The sequence below is a fragment of the Xiphophorus couchianus genome, chromosome 6 (genome assembly GCF_001444195.1).
Source record: "Xiphophorus couchianus chromosome 6, X_couchianus-1.0, whole genome shotgun sequence".
NCBI classification, from domain to species: Eukaryota; Metazoa; Chordata; class Actinopteri; order Cyprinodontiformes; family Poeciliidae; genus Xiphophorus; species Xiphophorus couchianus.
Genome location: NC_040233.1, coordinates 13,106,389 through 13,126,631, shown reverse-complemented (window position 1 = coordinate 13,126,631; position 20,243 = coordinate 13,106,389). Strand labels below are relative to the sequence as shown.

At 36.0% G+C, this 20,243-nt stretch overlaps 1 long non-coding RNA gene across 1 annotated transcript; it reads right to left on the bottom strand.

Annotated features, from left to right (window-relative positions):
* Positions 1–5,596: 5,596 nt before the first annotated feature.
* Positions 5,597–14,597, bottom strand: LOC114146992 (uncharacterized). The gene is made up of 3 exons (XR_003595999.1): positions 14,397–14,597; positions 6,775–6,779; positions 5,597–5,607 (listed from the first exon to the last, which is right to left on the bottom strand). It is a non-coding gene; the product is annotated as an uncharacterized LOC114146992 (long non-coding RNA).
* Between the last annotated feature and the right edge of the window lie 5,646 nt (positions 14,598–20,243).

Below are 20,243 nucleotides of genomic sequence, written 5' to 3'. Positions count from 1 at the left end.
GAGGTGGGACTAGCAGCAGTGGTGAGATGAAAGCAAGTTTCTAAAAAATGAAAAACAGTAAGACAGATTTTCTATTGTTCCTGTGGTCAAAATAGTAAGATAGTAGAGACCCATAGTCCTTAGTCCTTGATAGAGCCATCATTGGTTCAAGTCCCAGACTGACCTTTCCCACATGTCTTCACTGTCTCTCTCAACACGCTATCATGTTGGACCACTCATAAAAAAAGGTCATTAGAGCCAATAAAACCTAAAAAGAAAAAAGGTGTTCTGTTGCTTCTGTGTGCTGCAGGTCAGCTTGCTGAAAGAAGGCTACTTCACTTTTCTCTAACTTAAATCAAAACCAGTTTTAGCTGATTGGATATAAACAGGGTTCCTGGGTTAAAAACAAAGGAGCAGCACCTATGGAGCTCAATAAAACAACAGAGTTTTGTAAACAGGCAGGTGGGTTGCAAATAAATTATCTTTGCAGCAAAGTTGTGGAAACTGAACACTAAGTTGAGGGTCCTTATGGAAAGAAGGAGTTTGATCAACTGGAGAAATGCAGGATAAAATCTCCCTAAAACATTGAGTGATTCTGCAGCGGAAGAATGAAGGAAAAAGATCACCAAGAGTGGAAACAAAGATCAATCACAGCACATACTTTGGGAATGGCAGTTGTCTCAGTAGTGACAGCAATGATTTAGTGTTAAAGAAGTGTCTGATCCCTTCTTAAATAGTTGTCAGGATATGAAGAAGACAAGACACAATGGAAGTGCAGCTTTAGAGAGTGACCACCCCACCACTTCACCTAACAGAAACAGAAACAAGTTCTGGAAAGCCAAAACGCCAACATGTCTTATTTACTAGTTTTTATTCCAAAAGCTTCATCCTCAAGTTCCAGATTAAATCACTTTGGAACTGAGATTTTTTAATAATCTCTGCAGGGCTCTTATTTAGTAGATTAGGAGCTGTGAAAATGCTCCTAATTCCACTAAAGTTCAGGAACTTTGCAGAGATGAGGAAAAATTTGCAAAAAAAAAGGGGCACAGAGGACAGTTTTAATCCATATCCTCCGGCAGATTTCTGGAATAACCTTCACAACCTCGGGTAAAGATCAAGTACCAGCATTTATAGTGATTTTCTCATAAAGCCTGCAGTTCAGCAAATTCTGCCATGACTGCTGAAAAGGAAGTCAAACTGCTATGCAGGAGTAAAGAGTGCACTGTGCCTCTTGGCAAGAGAGGATCACCCAGTAGTTTCACAGCTATTTGGTGTCTGCTAGTTAAGAAGCATTTATGGATGATTTGTTGCAAACACCCTTCCAGCAAAAACTGGGTTGTTTTTCTCCAGTATTACTCATTCCACACTTACAGCGACATTTTGACGAGTGTTTGCAACTGGCTTGTTGTGTTTTTGAAAACAGAGGTTGAGCAAGAGCAATCAGAGGTGCCATTTAAATAATCAATCAAATCTGAAAGTTTAAAATGCACACAAAGCAAAGTAAACAGAACATATGCTGTATTGAGCACATTTATCCATACCTACTTGCATAGAGAAACAAAAACAATTAACAATATCAAACAAAAACCTAGAAGCATGCATCCCTAGAAAACTATGAAAACGACACTGTGGCAGTGCTTTAAGTGGGCCGCAAATGCACAGGACCACCACTAAATGTTACCCCTCAGCAAATTGGGGCTTTTTCCAGTGTCATATAGGTGTTAAGTCAGTCTGAGTTTCCCCATCAATATGTTCCCCCTAAAGCTCTGTACATGCTCACTCCCTCTCTGTCACTGGGGGACTCTGCTTGCACACAGTAGCACTACAGCAACCTGTTAAGCCTTGTGGTGAAGAGACCAAGTCAATGTGCCGACAGCCACTAATAAGAGCAATCACTGAGAAATTTAACAGACAATAATATTAATATATTAATAATATTCCACTCTATGGAGCTTAAATCAGGTGAGTTTGCTGATCAATCCAGCACACTGATAATGTGGTGGTCCTTAAAGAAGGTGTTGGTACATTTGGTAGTATTGCCAGGTACTAAATCCTGGATGATGAAATCAGCATCTCCATAAAGCTTTTCAGCAGAGACAAGCACACAGTGCTCTAGAACGTCCCGGTAAACAGCTGCCCAAACTTTGGATATGACAAACATAGTGGACCAACACTAAAATTAATCCCCAAATTATGACAGTCACAGCTCTTTTCAGTCTTTCAAGCAACTTGTCCCCTCTGCATCTACTCTACATTTTCCTTTACACTCCAAAATAAAGTTAAGACACATTTCTCTGTGTGGTAAATCCTGAAGCACCAACACTGTTGTAGTCTAATGTCCTCCTCTTATCTCTTGAATTGGTTTTGATGTAGTTACTCATAGTGGTATTAGTGGTATTGTTTTGTCTAACACATATTTCCTTTCACTGAATTCTCTAATAATATAGACTTTCCTAACAATCACCTTAAGCAATGACTTTTAGCAAAAAGTCATTGCTAAAAGTTAGCAATGATTTTTTGTAACTTACTTGTGTATGTAACTTTTGCCCATTATTCTGTAGGTCACAGCACTACACTATGTTTTCTTTTTTTTAAAATCATGGCCTCAATATGTATTTATGTCAAGTTAAAATTTATGTGACTTTGGAGTAGCTGTAAACAATTGCAATATAATTTACCTGAAAAGAAATGCTTGAAGCATATGAGATTGAATTGAATTACTATAAGTATACATTAAAAAGATACAGTAAGTGAGACAAACCTGTACATATAGATAGACAAAATACAAAACAGACAAACAAAAAGATTTTTTTAGGAAAGCAGAGATAGAAAGAAGATCTATCATTATTGCCTATTTTTTGCCCTCATTACTGCTAACTAGCTAAGCAGCTGGACCCTGTGGCTTTATCCTCACGCCGCTCTGGCCCTGGTGACTCCCCCCACCGGAAAGGTCACTCAAAACAAGACCACCTGCTCTTTCTCAGGATTGTTAGAGTCTCTACAGGAGGCAACACAAGGGAGCAAACACAGGAGTAGAAAGTGAAATCTTCTTGTCCTAATTGTACAAATAAAGACAGACAATGTAATTCCCAGCTACTTCCACAAAGAAGGAAATGTAGGCAGGTGCAGAAATATCATTGTTGACTGTGCATCTGTTCTTCCCTTGTGTATAAAATAATATATGTCTTTTTTCAGCATGAATATGCAGATGTTGTCTTAACTGGTCACCCTAAATTAGCTGGAGAGGTAACTTCTTGCCTTCATGGGTGTTGTGCGTCTACGTATTGAACCTGTGACGGACTACCCGCTTACCCAGGGTCTCTGGTTCTGGGCCAACTTCCCTGCATCCCTGTCATTCAAAATTTGGTGAAAAATTGTAAAATTGTTGTTAGCTTTCCTAACGAAATTCAGGCAGCGCTAAATAAAGAAATTGGAAAGTCAGTTTATTCTCGACACAGGATGCAGAACCAGCAGGAGCAGAGCTTCTTGGCAGTGTGAACAAGTACACACAGAGAAGATGCCACAGGCTCAAAACTTGGTGAGGCCAGCATGGTGCTCTTCTCTTTTATTCTCTGTACAGATTCTATTCTAAAACGTGGAGTGAGATGTGAGGTCTATAGTTACAGATGAGGCTCCATTAAGCATTAACTTGCACTGTATTCAAATGAATTGAATCCAGTGTACAGCTGAGTCTCTTGCAGTACAGGAACAAATCAGCTAAATTTGTTAATCTGGTTGTTGAAGATATGTTGCACAATTGCAGAGCATGCAAAAGTTTTATCTGATTGGGTTTAATTCATCAAAAATGATGTGCAGTAGGGACAGCCAGAAATCAGTGCAAATTGAATTTTTGCCTTTAAACCTATTGCACTTTGAGCAATCATGTTTTAGGAAACCGCTCGTCTAGAAAGTTAGATGAAAAATACATACTGTAAATAGACCAGATACACAACTCCATACTCACAAGGATAGATGGTGCACTTTTTAAAAAACATTTAGTAAATAAACTAAATAAATAGATTTTAAGTCTTGAGCCAAACGTAGCTTGTGGCAGTCCACAGAGACAGGAAAGCATCGACGAGATGAGTACGCCTTTGCGATTCACACTCTACGGGTTTTGGTGCATACTGACAGCTCTATGTTGGGTAACAGCACACCACATGTTTTCACCAAATCTGATATCATGCTGATTCAATCAGAGATGCTTCAAGGCATTTGTAAATATTGACACACAGTCAGAGAGAAAGCGAGAGAGACCTGAGTCTCCTTCATCTGTCTTTGCACTGTTACCATTTTCACCTTTTGTGTGAGTAATTTCTTTAAGGTAACATTTTAAAGACACTTCTTCCATCTGACATCTTGGAAAAATCTAAAGAAATCAGAAAAACTTTGCTTCTTGTTGAAGTTTGTCATAATCCACAATAAAATGAAGCAAATCTTAGAACAACTGTCACATTGAAAAAGCAGGAGTTTTCTCTGAAACTAATACAGGGGAACAACAGGGAAGTAGGGAGATCAGGTATTGTCAGCCTACTCAGGTTATATTTTCTGATTAACTGTGCAATAAAAATGTCACTTTACTTGTGAATAAAAATTTTTAAACCATTCAGCATGTCATTGTTTTTACCTGCCATTTTAATTTGGGTGTGGAGACTTTTGAAAGTCATTGTAAAAAAAACATTTAGCTTGTTTGACATTTTTTGACAAAATATTACATACTTCCCATCTGATGTAAAGGACAGAAAAATAACAAAAAATAAACTTTATTTTAACTTGTTCAAAAGACCTTTTTATTTTTACATAAATAGAGTTGTTTTCACATCTACTTAGGCAACACTCTAAATAAAACCTTCATTGTCTTTTCAGCCATTTGTCACCATGCAGATGTAGACTGTCATACTGCCAAAGCTAGTTAGTGATTCACTAAATGACATGCAGAAAATTTCTAACTGGGCGCCACAGGAGAAAATAATGGCAACTTTATTGGTACTTTGTTAGAAAATTAAAATTCTTATGAATTATTTATTTTCAGGCATAAAATTAACACTGCAAAGCCTAAGAATATGTTTTACATCTTCATGGTAACATTGTTCCAAACAATAAAAAAATATCCATAGGCAATATAGAGTACTTTGGCACATTGACAACGAACATAAACGTCTCCTCAGAAGGCCCAAGTATCTGATAACTTGGTAATGAGAACAATTTTGCCTAGAGGCAAAGAAACAAAAAAACTGAGCTAGTTGAAATAAGCTTGTCATTTTCTGTGTAGCATTCTGTTTTATGTAAAACTTTATTTTCACATTATATTGTTACACAATGTAATAACATTAACAGCTTTTTCTATACAATAAAGATCAATTTCACTTCTTTGTTTGATATATTCTTTAATGAGGATTGTGTGGCTCAGTTTTTTTTAAGTTGCTAAATGGATTGGGAATGTCACAGAAATAGCTAATATATTTGTAAACTTTTAAATGACGTACATGTAGACACCTTATTTATCTTGACAATTAGAGATTTTGTTATGAAAACTCATTTACCAAAAGTACATCTTTCCCTGGTAATATTCATACATCCATCTGGGAATAAGTAAAAGCTCAGAAACTTCTACACCAAACTTTAAAACTATATCCAGGATGTAGTAGCTGTGAAACTTCTTCTAAGGTAAAAGATTGGTAACTGCAATATGTGTGTGCACCCAAGGGCGTGATTAACGGTGTCACACACACACACGCCCCCCCGCACGCACGCAGACACACACACATGCACACCTCTACATCTGTCTTTGTCCTGCTATGTTATTGACAATATTTGCTGCCTTACTGGTAGTTCATCCCCAGACTATTAAAACTGATAGGTTACTTTGATTTCTTTCTGCATCCTAGTTGTATTGAGCTCTGTATCAGTCCGCTGAGCAGGTGTGGATTTGCAGTTGCATCAAACATGAGCAGTGGAATGAAGCTGCTGCTTAATGCATTTTATTCCTTCTGTTTTTACTGTCTGGTATAACTAAAATATCCGCTGTCTTTACATGGTGATGATTTTGTAAGCTGAGGATTTGGTCACACTTTAATGTTTAAATTGCTTTATGATACTGAAGCTATTGTTTCACAATGTTTAAAGATGTCCTCTGAAAATCTGATTTCTTAGAACACTTGGATGGGAGGTTGAAGTGTTATCAATGATAAAATAATCAAATACTTAGGCTAAAGACATCACAGCTGTTTAACCAAGTCCTGGCCACAAACATTTTCCGCTTTTACATGATCTGTTAATGCAAATATTGGCAGTGTGAAGAGTTTATGAGGGCATAAAATTAAACCAGGCTATTTTTTCCTCTTGTTTTAATAACCTTAAGGCACAAATGCCTTATGAGTACTGACTTAGAGGACATAAAATATGGCATGAATGGAGTTAGTGTAACTAATTGTTTTATTATTTTACCATGTTCAACTGCATGTGAAAAAGCATGCGTTGCATACTGATGGCTTGGACTACACTCTCTCCCTGTTTTTCCATTTAGTAAAATTCCCTGATAGCAGATCAGACCCTAAAAAGGGGGTTAAAGGATGGAGATAACACTGAAAAATATAACTACTTTAATCTGTAGAAGAACAGTACTGTTTCAGCTTATGAAGCAGTACTGCTGTACGTTTATTGCAGCAGATAACCCCAAAGGATGCAAAGTGCCTTTCGTGTGCTCTTATCAAACAATATCATGCCACAATGTGACAAGTTCAAGACTTATGTTGCTGCTCCCAGACAGAACAAATCAGCAGCTGCATAGTGAACTACTGCTCAAGCAGAAAGAACATGTTCTTTCACACACACACAGATACAGTACATAGAGCTATATAAACCAGTTATATGTGAACTATGCATCACAGAGGAATGGTTACAGATAACCTAGTGACATGTAGACATTCCAAGATCAAGCTACATTATTAGCTGCAAGATACAAATATCAGACTGGTCAAGTTTTACCTTCTAAACTGCCTTAATTCAGGACATCAACAATTTAAGAAAAAAAGCCTGCTTAAGCTACTGCTGCCTTTTTATAACCTTGAACCTGCCCGCTCAATATCTATTCAGGTCAACAGTGTCAGGAATGCTCAACCCAGTCCACCAACACACATGCTCAAAGTGAGTTAAATCCATATTTTCAGTATAACGCTAGATTTGAACCACATAAAATGGTAAGTGATTTGTGATGCTCCCCTTTGATTTAGTAGCTGTCTTAACAATCAATGTACATGTAATAATAAAATGTTCAGTTTATGTATGTCTTTAGGTTTTATTCAATAGCGTTATTAATGATCTCATTGGATAGCCATTTAAATTGCTAACACTTTCAAAGAAATTAGTCAGTAAGTTCAATAAATGTTTGCAATATTTTTCCTGACAACCTTTCATTCTTTCACATTATGTTGATTGTTTTTTGTTTTTTTTTAAATCTTTTTTTAGATTCATTCTAAGTGAAGAAACAATATTTTGGATTTTGTTTTCCATGTTAGTTTTTGTTCTAAGAAGCAAAATTTAAGAAGCACAATTACTGCCATGCTAGGTCTTAACAGTCTGCTGATGACTCTTTCTGGGACTTGAAGCGTTAATTCTTAATTATCCTTGTTGAGCTAGATTGTCAGCATCTCCCCTAATTATACACAGAAGTGTTGGATAATGATTTCATCCACCTAATCAACCATCACAGCAAAACAATAAGAAAATCCGTTCTTCATCATTGTTTTAATTAGTGTTTTCCTGCTTCTAAATCCCGAGCAGAACAGCTAAAAGCAAAAGAAAAAATCATGGATAACAGAGTCAAAGCTGAGAAAAGAAATTTCTCTGTGGTGTAATCAATGTACCCTGGTTATTCAAGCATTCCTTATTTCCCTTTTGTACCAGTGAAATAACCTTGGTAAAGATTATTTATCTTAAATCGTATGCATAAGTTTGCTGCATAGCTTAATCTTCTTGCTTTCTCACTCTCTCTCTTTGGTTTTCCAGACTCAGAGTAGCTGCAGAACTATTGTCTTCACTTGATTATGAAAACAGTGTGATACGACTAAAACAAAGATGGAAACTGACAGGGTTTAAATTAGCCCTTTAAGGCAACAAAAATGCAAGAGGCTTTTAATCTGAATAAAGTATGACCTTAGTCCTCAGGTTTTATTATTTCATAGAAAGCCATGCGAGTTAGGCAGTTCACAGAGGCAGCTTACTTTGCTTTCTTCCACCTATTTTCTCTCCTTTTCATATCATCTCAATTTCAGCCTCAGGAAAGTTATTTTGAGAAATGGCTAAGTCAAGAACAAATTCTCTCACATTGTTGCTGTTGACTTATTCAGTTATTCGGCCATGTGGAAAATGGACACAATTTTCCACAAATGGAACCCTCTCCTCTGAATGATTAATTGTCAGAAGCCTGGTGGAGATTTTTGTGCTGGAAGGGTTTGAAGCCGATAGTGCATCACATAGGACCAAGAACCTGTTATCAGGATAAATCAGCAGGACAAAGAAAGATATATCTGGGTCTAAGTAAATGTGACTTCTTTTTATATATCATAATTAATTAAGTGATGAAATTATTATGTTAGTGAGTTGATATACGACCAAGTCTGTTGCAGATGCATTGTTCACTTTCTAAACTGCCAAAAGACAAATGGAAATGGGCATCTACAATTAAATGCAATTTTCACTTATCCCATTAAATTGGTAGTAAATCATTTAATTTATTATTATCATCAGTCTGTGACAAAGTGGTTCAGTTTGTGTTCACCACTTGTTCCCTATTCTTATTTCTGATACATTTACTTTCTGTAGCTGGTCATAATGCTTAAATTTAAACATTAGTTTGCAACTTTGCTCCACTTACTATCCCGGGTTTGTTTGTGTTAGCATTATGTTGCAGATTCCATCTATTTATATGTTTAGGTTAAAGCTACTACTTCTGGACTATTGGTTGAACTAGTTTATTTTGTTTCAAAGTATGTTCATGGTATTTGTTTTCCTTTTTACTCACCATTGTTCGTCCCTTGTAGATCTGCAGCAGGTCAGGAGTATGGAAGGGGCCGGCCCAGTATTTCCTGCTTAAATGGCTGGATGATGTCATTGATTACCTTGCTGGGTTCTACCAATTAGAGGGTTTTCTTTTGAGTATTGCTTTGTTTGTTTTTCTTTAAAGTAACTTTTTGAGTTATCTTATATTACATGGTTTATTTTGCAGACCCTTTCATTGTGTAGATGAGTTTGTAAATTAGATTAATAATTTTATTCTTGTTTCTCTGTTTAGACTTTTTTTTTTTTTTTTTCCTGTTTAATTGTGGTTTGGTCCACTCAAGTGCAGGTGTGTTGCCAATTGGCTATAAAAACAGTGAGTTCTTGGAAGCTCGGGATGGTTGTCAGAGTCAAAAGAAACAAATAAAAGTCATCAGCAGAATATGGAACCAGTGGCTGATGCTGTTTGTTTGGTCACCTTGCTGATTCTTGACCACACTACTTCACAAGTCTATTTCTATTAGGGCATCTTTAAAGCATTAATAAATAACATTAAGAAAAGCACAGAATCTTACTTTAAACATGTTCATGCATAAATAGATTGGACACATATGCACACTATTCACACCCTGACCAACAGGCTTTCATAGTGTGTTCAAGATGAACTAATAATCTTCTATTCCACAGACTGTGCTCCAGAGATTAACCAAATACAATGAAAATAAAGACACTATGATAAATTGCCAGTTGGAAACAATCAATACATCTCAAGCAATGCTCTTTGAAGTAATGGGCTTATTCTGCTAATTTATAATCTACTGTATGTCTCTTCTTAGTTCATGAAATAAACCTTGAGCAGAAATTTGAATTCAGTGGTTAATATTGTAATTCTGATAATACATCCATAATGTATTCCTTCATTAATGTTCCTTACAAAGAAAATTAACACTTGAACAAGAAATGTTTGATGAGTTTCCGCCAACTTGCTAAAATCACAGCATCATGTACTGGCCTGGCATGAAACCTACACCAGATTCAAAGTGTTCTGGTGATTTTGTCTAAACTTTGAACTTTTTCCCAGTCAACATCAGAAAATACAGGCAGTTTCCAGGCAGCAAATATAGCTAAGATCCATAGTTTTCTCAGAACTCTGCAACTTTGCTTTGAGTACATTTCAAAACTTGCAGTATTTTAAACTAAACTTTTACTTTAGCAGAGTCTTTTTTTTTTCTAGGCATGTATCTGCACTTCTACTTAAAGAATGTGAGTATTTTTGACACCTCTTCTATTGCTTTATCAAAATTGGGCTTTTTTGGAAAAAATTAAATGATAGAAATTTAATATAGAAAAGATTTCTAAAAAATAATGACAATTAAATAAAAATATGTAACGTAGCAATTGTGTACATATTCACCCCTTCGAGTCAGTATTTAATAAAGAACCTGGGCAAAAGTTGTTGGTAGTTTCTGCTATCTCAAATACTGAAGCTTGTACTGTAACTCCTTCAGTGTAATCACTGTTGACCTGGTGACATCACACATTCTGATTTGATGGGCAATTTATTTTTTAAGGAAGCTGAGATCCTTCAATGTGTGCAGCAAGATGCTGGAGACCTTCTATCACAGTGTTGTTGCCGGTGCCATCTTCTTTGCTGCTGTGTGTTGGGGAAGCAGCATCAGAGCCGGCGACTCTAATAGACTAGACAAAATCATCAGGAAAGCTGGCTCTGTACTGGGACTATGGCTGGAGTCCCTGGAAACTGTGGTGGAGAGGAGGACACTGAAGAAGGTTCTGTCTATTATGGACAATAAACAGCACCCTCTCCACCACATAGTGGACAGACAGCGGAGCACCTTCTCACATAGGCTGCTCCAGCACCGCTGTTGTAGGGACAGATACAGGAAATCCTTCCTGCCACATGCCATCTCACTGTACAATAAAAGCTAAATCACTGTTCTGCACTAATCAGTCCAATTTCGCACAATGCACTGTGGCACACTTGCTGTACATATATTTACATATACATACTGTTTCTGCATTTTTGAATCCTTGCAAGGACTGCTCTAAGCTGGTTTTTATATTGACAGCATGTCATATTTTATTCTTATTTTATCTTGTCTACAATTGCTACTCAGTGCTGGTTGTTGTGTGTCTTGTCTCTATGCTGCAATAACTGCGAAATAATTTTCCTGCTGGGATGAATAAAGTAATTCTATTCTATTCTATTCTATTCTATTACAGCACCTGTATGGCAGCTGGGTGATACGTTTGATATTATTTTGGCACAAAAACATCAGAAATTCAACTAATTTGAGGTGTTCAGAGGTGTTTGGTACTCTTTACATGTGCTGTGACATAACAGACGAGATTCCTTGCATTGTTGATTTGAGCTTGTGTGGGCATATGTGTCACTGGTACAAAAGGTAATGCAAGGGCATCAACCTGTTCCACTGCCACTGACAGAGCTGGTCTGCAGAATTCAGATCTATCAGCCAGAGCAGTGAGTGGAACCAATACCAGTGTGATTAGTCTTGCTGGGGGGTAAATGAAAACCATTATCAAATTTTTTCTGTCCGCCTCATCCTAATGCAAAACACAAAAGCGAAGTGATTTGAATTTCTACAGCAGCACCAGCGATGCTCATTTGGCACTGGACAGCCTCATTCGAAAGCTGGCTTTTTTGCCTGCTGATTTTGTTTTGGTTCTATGATGTTTCTTGAAATGAGCATCATCAAAAACTGTGACGCTTGCAATGGCCTGGTGCTTTGGTTATACTTTTGCTTAAAAATGTGATTAGCAGTTTTCAGTTCCTAAAACAATTGCCAAGAAATAAAAATGTAACTTCTGTGGGACATTTTCTTTCCTACTAGTCTGGTAAACTATACAACACCACGTTGGACTGCTAATGTCCAACTTGTTAGACTTTAACACATTGTTAACCGAAGTTGCTAAATTTCAAAGGTTCTTTTGATCTCTTCAGAATAGATAAAGTAATAAAATAATCTATTCAATTAAAAATATAGTTACATAATCAAAATTTGTCAATGCCAATTAAATTGCTGGTTGTTTATAGATACTCCCTTTGGCTAAAACAATTCTTTTCTTACAAATACTTGAATTCAAAACAAAAGTATTAAGAGTGTGGAGCATAAGTTCAGAAATAAGGAAATATCCTTCATCAACATTCAGCCATTTCTTTGTTGTTGCACTTGAGCTAAGCTGTGTTTCTGTCCTCCAGTTTGAGGATCAAACTCTGCAGCTCTGCTCCAGTATACTAGGAATAAAGAATCCTGACTTTTAATAAGTGTAATCCTCTTAATAGAAAAAATATTGTCACCAATACTGCCTTGACATTAAACTACTGAACCGAGATGTATAGCCTCACCTGCTGACATTAACTCAGACTAAGCATTTCTAGATTTAGCTTATTTATGAATTCAAAAATTTTCATTTGCTAAATGTCATAATTGTTTTAATCAATGTATTTTGTTATATAGAAATGACATTTTTTAAGTTCTTCAGATTGAGGATTTTACATAGATGTTCTTTGTTTTTTGTAGAATTTGACTTGGTCATGAATGACATGATCACAAAAACAAAACTCATTTAGAAAGACCTTCAGTAAGAAAAATTTTATTTGGAAGTGGTGATTCAGTTTTTAATTTGATCAATCTTATTTTAGAAACAACTGAGAATAAAAAACCAATAACAGCATATTTGGTTGCAGAGACAAAAGGTTCCAATACCTTTAATTGCTGTGCAACGATGTCAGTCATTTTCCCCTCTTTCGTTTCTTTTCTCTTATTTTTACCTCATCCTGCTCCACTGTTTTTCCAATTTCATGGCTGGGCATCCTCCCATGTATAATTCATGAGTGACATGCTTGTTTTACACACCACGTACCAACGGCCATGTTGTGGCGCCCTGAGGGGGTCTCAGCTTTGCCAGCCTGTAATCTGCTTACACAGAGAGCAACTGGCTCGCAGCTCTCCTCACCAATTACACTCAATTCAGGCAATGGGCCTCTCCCTGCCACAAGGTTGGTTTGCGATCATCACGTCCTTCAAAAAAGGTGTACACAGAGAATAGCAACACTGCATCCGTATTTATGTCTGACTGGGAGATAATTGGTTGAGTGCGCTGTGTTGGGGGCACCAAGCAGATAAAAGCACCTCACTGAATTTGACAGTTGCTCTGCTCATTGCAAGGTCACAGTCCACGGGTACATCAGCAAAGCACCTGACAATAGAGCTCACTCACCAAGTTAGAGCCTCAAAGTTTGCCCCATAACAGCAATTTACCTAGGTGTGCTTATTATTCATTGTGCACAAAAACACCATGGACCGCGTGCAGCATACAAACACAGACTGGAGAGCTTGTACATACAATACCTGCCCAAACAGTGCAGTCAAATGCGGTAGTGTGTAGCTGATAATAAGCACTGATTGTTTGTGACGGGGCTGTATAAGGCTGATTTCCCAGCTGAGGAATGGGGGCTTTGTATACATCACAGAGCTGTCAGTCTGAGACAGAAAATGGGCCCACAGCTTCACCGCTTTTCAGCAACAGACAAGCGAGAACCACTTCACCGTTTAGCTTTCAGACAGCAGACAGGAACAGCCAGTGATAATGTTGGTACTTTAAATATTTTACAGATGCGGTGCAAGCCCATTTGCATGAAAATGTGCGCTTTGGTGTTATATTTTTTGTAAGTGGGGAAGAAACATGTTGGTTATTAAAGAGTAAGGGCTGTTACTGACTCCAAACAGGTCTAAAGAGTAATTCTATCTTCAAGCCTTCTTTGTCCTGTTCAGGGATGCAGGGACCCAGTGCATTGGCAGTAAGCAATGCACAGGGTCCCTGATGTAGTCATGAGTCACAGTTGAAAACATGGCATTTGAATTTAGTTTTCATTCAACAAACAAGTTTGTTCCTTATAGGAAATGGAACAAATGACACAAAAAATTTTAATTACAATGTTTTAAAAATTATCCGTCGGTTTGGTTTCGTTTAATGAAAAAATTGGCTAGTCAAAAATTTATATCAAAGCTTAATAGTTGCTGAGCATCTTTTTGAATGTTTTCATTGATATTTTGATGAGTTATCTGATTTGTCTTCAATGATGAGTTTCACGTCTGTGAGGGTGGAAGGCCGGTGTGCCATCATGTCAGATTCAAGTTGGGAACTTTGAGTCAGAAGAAAATTTATTAAGATTCCTTTCACCCTAAATATGCCAAGAGAATTATAATAATAGGCTGAACTGTAGGTTAGGTTTTTTCTTTGTGTATTCATTTATATTTTATTAATCTTATTTTTTTTCTGCAGTAGAAAAAAATTAACCACTACACAAGTAAGGTTAAGATAAGAGTTTAAAAAATGTTCCTTAGCGATTTACAGAGAATAAACGTTTTTAAAAAAACTTAGTTTATAAATCACTGAATGAATTAGCACCGCAATACATTAAATATCTGCTATTGTTGTATCAACAATCCAGACCCTTCAGGTCTTCTGGTTATGGTCTCCTCTGCATCCCCAGAACCAGAACCAAACATGGAGAAGCAGCATCCAGCTTCTATGCACCACAAATCTGGAACAAACTTCCAGAAAACTGTAAAACAGCTGAAACATTGAGTTCCTTTAAGTCAAGATAAAAAAAACACCTGTTTAGAGTTGTTTTTGAACCATAATAAATTAAATATTGATGTAAAGCACCTTGAACAACCCTGCTGCTAAATTTGCTACACAAATAAACTTGACTTGACTTACTTTAAAATATTTGTTTATTACCATAAACAACAAATATTACATATGGTTTTATTTAGAGGCCCAACAAAGTTAATAAATCATATTTGCATATGTTGCATTAGAGCCTGGATTGTATCAGTTTCATCTGGGGTTTCCTGAGTCAGACGGCACATGGTCAATAATTTATCGATCCTACTATGCTTTATTCATAAGTCTCACATTGTAGAGAGATCATTAGGGAGATTTTTGAGAGCTATCAATACTGATCAACGACTCCATGTTGAATGTGTGATGACACCAATAGTCTGTTACCTACATCTACAATGATGACCTGGAAGATTTAGTTCAGTGTTGCCTATTTCATAAAAACATTTTTGATTTGAAAGGGTTGCAAAACAAACTCTGTGAATGGGTTGTTTTCTGCTTTAAAACCCAACTTAAACTGACTGCTGCTGTGACTCAGTGTTATCTCATTATGATTGTTAAATTGATCTGTCAGCATATTATTAATTGCTCAGTAAAACTTATAATGAGTTCATCAACGTAATCAACAACAATCAAAAACAATGAAAGAAAGATTATACTTCCATAATTGTTCTAATTAGAATTTTCTGTGTATATATTCTGAACCGACAGAAGCTCAACATCGGAATTTCAGAGTTTTATGTAAAGGTGTATCTACTATCATAATGTAGTCTGTGTTTTGTTCCTGCTCTCTACCTTCTGAGCAAAAGATGTAAAAAAGGACAATTTCTGTTCAACTGAAAGAATATAAGTTGCTTCCAGGAGAAAAAATATATATATTTTCACTTTCACTCAACTTCAGTATCAGTTGCATCGGAAATACTCCTACAAAAAGCTGAGAGTGAAGGTGAAGGTATGCTATCATTGTCACTTCATTATACTTCAGGGAACTTTGGGTCAAGCTCTTCCAGCTATAAAAAAATCTCTCATAATCTAGAAGTATGTTCGTAAATGTCATCCTGGATGTACAATATAGAGGTAAAACATTGACAACCTTCTTGCCCACTTTTTTTTTTTTTTTGCCATGACTGCTTTTCCAGGAATTAAGATGGATTTTTTTTCTTCAAGGGCTTCTAGTTAAATGCACAATTAAATAAAAACAGAACTTTGGGTGGTTTGATGCTCCAGTGTGTTAATACTCTGCTTTTTGCGTTTAGAACACAAAACGAACTTTATTAATTCTTATGATAAAGCTTATCTTGTGTATCAAATATGTGCTTTCATTGACACATCCCCTTACTGCTCCATGTTAAAAAAGTTAAAAGCATTCTTCATTTGTAGGTTGCTGCACTTGTTCCAAAGAGGTGTCAGCATTGGAGAATTGAAAACCTATTCATTAAATGATATTCCCACCAAGCTGTCACAAATGTTGTTAAATTGATGCTTTCAAAACAGCTATGCTGCCTAATTAAAGGGCTGATAAATGGAATATCTGAGATACAAATTTTCTTATAATCCATTTTAAGATATATTGTAATCTGTGTCAGACAATGTTTATAAAAGCTGAGAAGTTCCAACCCTCCTATGCTGTAAGCCCTTAGTGAATTTTTAAACATAAGAATGGAGGTTTAGATGGCCATAAAATTTAGATACACGATTACTGCTGCCAATCAATTACACATTTTAATCAGATTAATCACATCCTGGTGCTGTGATTAATCACAATTAACCCCTTGTCTAACTTTGTAAACTTGAAATATAAACATGTACACAGTGATCAAGATCCTCCAGCCAAACCCTAACCAATTAAAAAGCATGCAATTATCAGATTTTTTTGTTGTTGCAAAAAGCAGGTAGTGTACTCTGCTAGTACTCAACAGCAACTAAAGAAAACCTACTCCATTACACAAATAGGAAACGTGTTCAGAGGACAACTGACAGATAAAATATATTTTCTTTTTCGTGAGTGAGCCACCCCTTTCTGATGCCGCCCTGAACAACTGCCCATGTAGCCCATCTCAAAAACCAGCACTGCATGCACATTTTAAAAATTGTTTTATTGTCTCAACTCAAACATGTCTGCAAATTCTCAGTTTTCAAGTTTTTTTTCTTCAGAAAGCTTTAAAGGAAGTCATTTTGTTTAAAATGTTAATAGAAATGTCCCTTTCCATTAATTTCATATGGAACTTGACATGGAAACAGTCGCTTGTCCTCATCCTGCCAAACGACCGGCGTATCTCATGCATGTGAAATTTTGATCAAGCTAGTGATATATATAAGTTCTAAATGTTCAACTTTTGTTGCTGTCTGCTGCCACAAAAAACTCAACTTTCACTGTCGGTCGTCGCTCCCCAGGTAACGCGCTGCGGTGAACCATTTAACCCTCATAGGGACAAAGGCTATTAGGTCAAATTAATAGTTTGATTAATCTGCGTTATCTAGTATTTATATGTTATATTTTTCAGATTAATCACATGCGTTAACAGGAAACCAGTATTTAGAAATTTCATGTTTTTATGTACAAATCGACACAAGTTGATTTAACATTAACTGATACCATATAGAAAGATATATTGTTATTAGTGAAAGGGAATTGGCAAAATATACTGATTTAGAACAACTGGTCAGCTGATGTAAGACAACTGGGCACACTCAAACCCTTTACAATACATGTAACTAATAAATAGATATAGGAGTCATCTCGACATTTATACAAAGTGTCTGTTCTTGTGTCAATTCAATTATTTATCCATAACTTTATTCATGGACAAATTTGCTTTTATTTGTTAGCATGTGTGGATAACTTGGATTGCTGCCAACATCTGAAGTGAATTTTATGTAAATTTGCTTTTGGGTTGTCCTTTTCATGTATTAAAACCATAAGTATCTAAGAGTTTTTGCAGTGATGTTAGCCTTGCTATTACCTTGCATTTTGGTAGAACTCTATTCATGTGTTAACAGTCCATGTGTCCCCTGGGCAAAGACAAAAGTAACCCTTTGCCTCCATATGCCACTGAAAAATATCTATGATTTGCATGCAAAATTCAAATTAAAAGTCATTGTTTTTTTCTGGCAGTAACAGCAGGTCTCTGAATCAATGCAATGTGCCGAATACCTGACATTTTACCTCTTTTTTTGTTCTTACATTTCCTTCTGGCCAACACTTGCATCAGTTTGTTGCTCTCTGAGCAAACGTTTCAGCTTATTGAATTACCCTTAACTGAAACAGAGATTTTTTTTTTTTCTACATCAAGAGTATGGCTTTATCTCCATTTAAGATGATGATTTTGCACCTAAACGTTAATCATGACTGTGTTTCAGTCCAGTTCATTAGTCTGGTCTGGCTGTAATACAGGCAGATGTCTGGTGGGCAATAATGATTTATCACAAAGCCACTGAGGTTTGAAGAACACAAGGCACAGGACGGTGCAGCAATACATTTTCTTCCAAATTTAACAGATAAAGTATCTAGAAATACTGAAACATTGCACAAATGATAAACCATTGTTAATCAAACCAAATAAAAGTTGTGCAAAAGATGACTTGTGGCTTGACTGTTACTGTCAAGATGGGTCCTAGAGAGCCAAATTGCTGATGACTGCTGATGTGTGGCAATAGACAGATTTAGTTTCTCTAAAAACCACACACTTAATCAGACTTGACTAGAACAAGGAACAGACGTGAACTGATTTAAAGGGAACAGAGAACAAAGGAAATGCAGGAACGTAAATAGATCTTGAGACAGGTGAGTGGCATAACTAAGATGGGGAAACACAGGTGGGTTCAATGGACTTGATTCCTGGGACAATTAGATGATCTGAGGAACTGGAACCAAACGGAAAAACAGGCCTGACAATATTTAGGAAGGTTAACATCAAAGTTACTTATAAAAACAGACCTGTCAGGAAAAACTAATAATGCAAAAAGTATGTACCATAAATGACACATAAAAAAAAAACACAAACCAATACACCCAGGAACCATTAAGGTTAACCTTTTTTGGAGAAATCTTAAATCATTTAAAATATTCTACTCACATTTTTGTGCACCTTATACTAGAGCTTTGTTATTTTAAATACTTAAACAAAGGATTTATTTGGAATATTACTAATAAATGCACAGCTCTTACTTCTCATTTTAATGTACATTCATTTTACCCTAGGTAATTAACAAAATAAATAATAATTGTAGTTTATTTAGTTAGAAGTAAATCAGAGCTAAAAAGTATTTTAAAAATCATACATTTCACAAAATTAAAGGACGTTGTCTCATGTAAGAACTAAATATGAAAGAGGTCTGCAGATAATTGTTTGCTAAAAAAAAACCCATAATTTTTGTAATTGTTGTAAATGCATGATAGCCTCTTATTTCAAGATTCCTTCTGTTCTTCTTGTTGTGATTAGATATTTTTATGACCCCGACAGAGAAATGGGTCTATTGCCAAAGTATTCCATCACTCTTATTATCAAAAAGCTTCTCATTCTGAGTTAAGTGCTCCTCTGTGTGCTCCTTTTATTCCACAACAATAGCCTCTCTAAATTAAATTAGTATTACAAGACATGGCCAGTAGTAATTCATTACTTCTCCATGTCAGTAATTTTGTTGAATGATCTGGACAACATATGGTGCATGTACTGCTTTAATGGTCTAATAAAATCTTGGGAGGTTTCATTATTTTTCATGGATTTTATGCTTACATTAGAAATCATTTGCTAGATGATACTTCAGGAACATCCTAACTTCAACTTATGCCTCTGTTCCCCGGAGGTCGAACATGAAATGCCGTCATGCCGCCTCAGTTATGCTGGCATTTATATTATAGGACAACTACTTTTTACAGAATCATATTGCTCTCACGAACAAAAATACATTTTCGAACACTGTCACGTTACAACATGATAATTATATTGTACAAATGTGATGCTTATGTTGTTCAAACATGATAATATATTGAATTGCATGAAAGTGATGATTATGTTGTATAAATGAAATAATTGTAACAACATGATCTTTATATTGTGCAAAAGTGATACTTATATTGTATAAATGTGAGAATTGTATCCATCCAGAAGGTGGCAGTAAGGTGGCCAACAAAGCTGAAGTTGGCTTCTGATTGCAGCTTCCGATTCTGGACATGGATAAATGCTTTGGCCACCTAATTTTCACTACCTTGAGCATCATTAATCTGTTCTAATTTAAAAACTAACATACTTAGGCACTTCAAAACTTGCCTCCTTACCATCACCATCTGGATGTATAAAATTATTGCTTTTATACAATATAGTTATCATGTTATAACGTGATAATGCTCAAAAATGTATTTTCCTGCATGACAGCAATACACTTTCATACTACGGTATTTTATTTTTTTTCAATATTTTACATCCCAATACATCTATACAGAAATGACATAATTAGTCACTGCCACTAACTTTAATCAAATTGGTTCTATATAGTGCATTTCATCTTTACATTGCACAAGATGTAAAAGCAAAATAAAGTTGTTGTGACTACATTACATTGTGATGACGACCAAACCTGGCACCAATTTTTAATTT